This window comes from Vicugna pacos, chromosome 20 (assembly GCF_048564905.1).
Source record: "Vicugna pacos chromosome 20, VicPac4, whole genome shotgun sequence".
Classification (NCBI taxonomy): Eukaryota; Metazoa; Chordata; class Mammalia; order Artiodactyla; family Camelidae; genus Vicugna; species Vicugna pacos.
In genome coordinates, this window is record NC_133006.1 from 18,013,137 (window position 1) to 18,019,345 (window position 6,209).

At 43.5% G+C, this 6,209-nt stretch overlaps 1 long non-coding RNA gene across 4 annotated transcripts in view; it reads right to left on the reverse strand.

The window, feature by feature from the left end:
• LOC107033360 (uncharacterized) overlaps window positions 1–5,116 on the reverse strand; it is a 45,140-nt gene extending 40,024 nt beyond the window's left edge. For 3 of the 4 annotated variants that reach the window (XR_012062169.1, XR_012062167.1, XR_012062166.1), the window contains exon 1: window positions 4,984–5,116. This is a non-coding gene — a long non-coding RNA (uncharacterized lncRNA). Of the gene's footprint in view, window positions 1–4,979 lie in introns of all 4 variants that reach the window. The other variant, XR_012062168.1, reaches the window with a different exon arrangement.
• Window positions 5,117–6,209: the final 1,093 nt, after the last annotated feature.

Here is a 6,209-nt window from a genome sequence, read left to right on the forward strand (position 1 = left end):
AATAAATCTCCTGTAAATAATATTTTCCTACATTAACCATAATACCATTCTCACATCTCAGAAAATTAACAATAATTCCCAAATCTAAAATACAACTCATATTAAAGTCTCCTTATTTCTCCCAAAAATGAATCTGACAACTTTTAAATCATTTCTTTTAATTCTACCAAGATCATTTGAAACTACTGTGCAATCTGTTATTCCATCACTTGACATCTACTCTTCATGGAAAAGAGTGTTTCCCCTAGAAGAAACTGGCAAATGCACCACCCCCAAGAAGACAGTAAAAATTTCATGTTCCCAGGGCACGTTATAAAAACCCAGACTGGCCTAAGTCCCTCAGGCAGAGTGGCCAGTAGCGTCTTGGCATATCAATCAACTCAGGAATTCTTCAACTTCTCGGCCATTAGACAAGGCTGCTTTCCTGCATTTATTTTTCAGTCATATTCTGAAGCATCGATACTTCCAAGCTCATTTACCATTAAGCTCCCCGACTCTTTCAACAAATTTAAGTCCTTTTCAGGCATTTCCTTTCTAACAATGGACTCAATTTCTCTATCAGAGATGTCCCTTGTGTAATCTCTCACTATCTTCCATTCTGAGTGTCATTCGGGTTTCTTCAGGAAGAGTTCATAAGGATAATCTTTCCTAAATTCTTGCATGTTCAAAAATGTTTGATCTTATATTTTGCAAGCTGATAGCTGGGCATAACAATGGTAGATCATACTTGCTTTCCTTTTGAGGAATTTTAGGGTTTGTGCCCCTGTCTTCTAGCATTGAATGTTGACTTAAGTAAGTCTGAAGTCATCAAGTCACCCATCTTGGTCTTTTTGCCTGATTGCCCAAAAGAATCTTTATCTCTGAAGTCCAGTAATTTTGCTAGGATATGTCTTAGTGATGAGAATCCTTATTAATTTTTTTTCTGGACTCAGCTGTCCCGTTTTGATAGCTAGACTCAAGACTTCCTGGGTTTTTGAAAGTTTTGATAAATTGTATCTTTAAATATTTGTTCAATTAATTGTCCAATTTGTTCAAGATTTAAAATTTGATCAGTTTCCTTGGTTTTTCTTACTCTTTTTTGGTAGTACTTTCATATTTTTATTGAGGTATAACTATATACAAGGAGTGGCACAGATTTAAGGGTACAATTTGACGGCTAAGTTTTAACACATGTATATACCCATGAAACCATTGCCACAGTCAAACAGTGAACACATTCATCTCCCCAAAGAGCTTCCCTGTACCCTTTTTAATCCATCCCTGTGTCCCTTCTCATTGCCTTCTCCATTCCTATGTACCACTGATCTGCTTTCTGCCACTTTAGATTAGTCTGCATTTTCTAAAATTTTATATAAGTGGTATCATACAGGGCATACTTTCTCTTCTTCTTCTTCTTCTTCTTCTTTGGGGGGTGGGTCTGGCCTTTAACTCAGTATGCCTATTGAAACTCATCCACGTTGCGGCATGGATCAGCAGGAGTGGCAAGCAGGGGGTTCTTTCCCCATCTCCCAACCCCTCCCCCGTCTCCTCTGGTGGTTTCCTCACGTGCGTGCATTTCTCAGAATTCAGCTGAAGACTCAAGAGGGCCCTCAACACATCCCTGGCTCTCTCTCCCTCTGAAGTTCCTTTCTCTCTGAAAGCTTTCCCTGGAAACTCTAGTCCCCTTAGCTTCTCAGGTCTTCCAGCATCTTCTACTGAAACCAGTTAGGAAAATAACAAGTTTAAAATATTCTCGGTTGAATGTTTCGTCTGTTTGTTTTTACTGTAGGACTTATGGGAGCCTTTAACATGCTGTTATAACTGGTGGAGAGATAAGACTACTGAGAGATGGCCAGGGAGGAAGAAGAGTCTCGTTTTCACACACGATTCATAGATAGATCGATACAATTGCAATTACCTAAAAAGTGTTCTACATCCAACCTCAGACAAAATACCAACTGGAATGGAGAGAAATTTGTGTGTCCAACGGTGGATAGCTTATTTGAGTGCAGGCAAGAATAAATACGTGCATACAGTGAACAGACCACACACTGGGGAGAGACATCTCGACTAAAGTAGTTATCATTAGGTGGAGTTACGCCAAAGTGCTTGTAATTTGTGTTTATTTTTATTTTCTATCCTTATGATAGAAACATCTGGTTTTTATACTGCTGCAGACAGAGCTGGCTACATAATTTGCAAGGCCCAAAGCAAAATGAAAATGCAGGGCTCCTTATAAAAAGCAGGAAAACTGGCTGTTAAATGTACAAAAATAGAGAGTTTTTTTCTTTCTTCTTTGGTTTCTCAACTAATCATGCTTGGTTTTTATCTGCTATTTAAAGGTCATTCTAAGTAAAGAAAAAAATAAAGTTTTAAATTATGAGCATGAATTTTACTGTTCTTCACATTGTGCAATGCCAGTTTTAAATGCAGACTATGAAACCAAGAGCCGGGTCCTCTGAGCACAGGGCTCTGGGTAACTATGCAGGTCGTGTGCCCACAAAGCCAGTTTTGGCTGCTCAAAAGGAAGAAACACGTCTGTTCTACAATTTTCAGGCCGCTGATTTTATGCACTTCAGACAGCACTATCAGGTTTCTGACATTTACAGTGTTTCTCCTGTGGGAAGTTAAGGCACATTTTTGACTGACGGAATCTACCTTTTAAAGACGATAATGACCACTTCATTAGAGAGAGAGAGGAGTCAGCAAGAAAAATGTTTCCCTTGCACTTCTCGAAGCTGTAAATGTCACTGCTCATTGTAAGGAAATGCTCCTGGGTCCAGGGCTGATAAACCAATCAGGCCGCCTCAGGTTAAGGCATTTCAGAAACGTGTTTGAAACTTGCCTGGCAGCTTCAGGGCTGAATGGACAGCATGAGAGGCTGAGAAATGGTTTCCCTGGAAAGGAACAAAGACACTCTGCCAGCTAGCGGGGCAGGGGAACTGGACATCACCTGGGAGAGCCTGGTCCTTGTAGATGCCACCCTGGGACAGAGTTAAGGTTGCTTGTCCATCACATCTTGGACAGATGAGATGCTGGGCTATGTTTAATAAATCTGTGGGTTTCAGGCACTCAAGCCCAGCTCCTATCTCTTGTTAGTTGGGAGCACCAGGGTGGCTAACCTGTGGTATCCGAGCACCCACAGAGGGTGCTATGGGTCTGCTGAGGGCAGGACTTGTTTCTTCCAGTTTGGTGTTCTCTGCTGATGGCTCTTTCTGCTGCCTCTACTCAGACCTGTTTCTTATGTGAAGGCCCCAGCTGCCCCCTGGGGCCATCTGCCAACACTTGCTCTCCCAAAATCTTTAATTTTTTCCAGCTGCATCTGTGGCAGGGGTGGAAGTGCTGAGGCCCATCTACCTGGTGAAGGATCTCTTACTGTTTCTGAATCTTTGTTTCTATCCCTCCCTGGCTGATGACCCTGGGCCCTCCTTTTAAAAAAACAGTAAAATATCTTATTAAAATGCCCCCTGGGAACCAGAGAGCCCCAAAAGGGCTCATATGGCTAAAAACCCCATGTGGGAAACTCAGACCTTAGCCTTTCGTTCGTTTGAGCTTTTCTAAGTGCCTCTGCAGAAGCTTCTGGCTCGAGTCTCTGGAGGTGGAGCTGACCAGGTTCTGGATGTCTACATCACACTGCTTCACCAGGTGGTTGCCATGGGCTTTCGTATCATATTCTTGGGCAGCTGTTGAACATGGTCCAGAGTGGCTGTCCACCAGGCCACCACTGAGAGGGCTGTGCTCTGAACCTGGTCCTCAGGCATCACCCGATCCCCCACACCCACCTAGAGGATCTCCACTGATGGGAAGAGCACCCCCATGTTTCCTGGCCACATAGGACATGGTCCAAGTGTGTCGATGTCTGACGCCTTACACAGACCTAACTTCCCCCCCACTGGTGCTTCCTTTTTGCTCATGCACAAAACTAGCACTTTCGACCCTCATAACATCTTGTTGATGAAAAAAAGTAATCATGGCTACAAAGCAATGAGATGATTTTCTAATTTGGCTTCAAGAACTAGCTCTGCAGACAATTTTAAACCAATGAATCTGAAAACATTTGGGAAATGGCAGCATCATTATAATAAAACCAAAGTTCTCAAGAAGACCAGTATTATGGGAACAAACACCGCACTTGCCTGCCTCGGCATGATTTTTAAGTCAGAGAATTTACTAGTCACACCTCAGATACAGTTCTTTAGAATCCAGGATCTTGGCACTAGAATGAACCTGGGAGACCTCCATCAGCACCCTTGTTCCGGGCTGGTGAAGCTCAGCTCCACAGACGGGAGTTACCTGTTCGCATTCATGTGGTGAATTTAGGCCAGAGCCTTGATGAACACCCAGGTGCTTGACATGTAGACCTGTTTCCCCACAGCTCACTGCTTCCTCCCGTCCCCACCCCTCACTGATACACCTCTCTAACAACAATAGTTAACGTTAAAAGACAAACAAACTTTCTGTGTCAGATAGTAAAAGTGCATTATCTTAATAAGCCTTCAAAGAAACCTAATGGTGAGAAGTATCATTCCCAATTCACAGACAGCAAACGAAGGCCCAGAGAAGTTAAATAATAGGGCTAAGCTACAGAATTAGGAAATAGAGGCCCCAGGATCTGAACCCAGGACTGCCCATCTCTGGGCCCCATGCGTTTTAACAACACTGCCTCCTTTTGTCCCAGTTCCTTCTCCCTCTTCCTCTAGTGTCCCTTAGGAGCTAGGATAAGGCACATTCCACTAAAGATCACCCTCCCTCCAGCCAGTCACTTCCCTTCTTTTTGTGTTTATCAACACAAATAGCTGGTCCTCTCGCATGTTTGTTTTGTTGGAGGCCTGCCTTATTCCCTGGGAACCCTGGGAACAATGAGCTGCTGCCCCAGCCCTCCGGGGCCCGCCCCCATCCTGGACGGCTTCCTCAGCTTCCCCCACTCATGCTCGCCCCCAGCAGAGACTGCATGGCGGCCCCTCCAGCTTGTCTACAAAGTGCGTCAATCACTTGTTTACTTGCTTTTCCTGCCTGGCCCTGGGGGATCCGCTGGCTATTTCTTCCTTCTGGAGGTTCTCCCGAGGTGAGCTTTGATCTTCAGAGGGGAAGAGGCAACAGGAAGATGGTGAGAGATCCTAGGAGTCTGTCAGCAACTGACTCATTCTGTGAAAAAAGAAAAAATAAATGCTCTCTTAAAGCAACGTGAGGATGCTGGTGAGAACTGGGCATCCCTGCCAGTGCCTGGATGGAGGTCCTCCTTCTCTCTGGGACACAGTTTGAAAAGAACTAAAAAATTCCACAAGTCAGAAGCAAATCCCCCCAGGCTGGTCTATACTTAGCTAGCAGTATAATTCATTGAATAATAAACCAGTGTACAATCTTTCCACAAAAAGCCACAGCTGCAGACCCCTCACTGGAGGGAGATGTTTTTAGATGCGTATCTTCCCTTGGACAAGGCTGCTTGTAAAAACAACCTGCGACACAGTCTGATCTGAGAGCTGACATGGGAACTCCTCTGGAATACCGCCTGGAATTCCACCCCATTAGACAGCTACTTGTTTGGGCTTCTGAGGACTTTTTGGTCCTCAAAATCCATATTAATATGAAAATGTACCACTGGGCAGGGACACTGAAATATTTAAATAGTCAGGGTTCCAGCTGGAAACAGAAGGGACACTCAAAAATGTTCTCTGACGGTTACCAGTTAGTTCAAGCTACACAATTTCATTGCTTCACAGGATGGCTTTGCTTGCTAGGTATATTTTTACTATGAAGTATATTATATGTATCAAAGAATATTTTAAATAGAGTTGAAAATATAGTACATTTAACACCTATGTACTTCCCACAAAAATTGAGAAATAGAACATTAACTGGTAACTTACAAGTTCTCCAAATGCTCCTCTCTAAGTAAAACCTCCAACCTCTTCTTCAGAAATAACCACCATGTTGATTTTTGTGTTAATCATTCTCTTGATTTTTTCATAGTTTTACTATCTAGGTATATATTCCTAAACAATGTTTATTGAGTAGAAGCAAAAATCTAAATGAGGATGAAAAGGCAATGTTGCCCCTGTTTGACAAAGGTGTCTGGGAGAGAGATACACTGAGCAGAGTCTCTGGGTCAGTCCAGTTTCAGTTTCCCCAAGAGTTCACAAGAGCCCCTTCTGGGGAAGTAGGTGGACAAGGTCATGAGTGGGTCTTGAGAAACCAAAGTTGGACATGTGGTAGGGCTGCAGCGGGGGCCA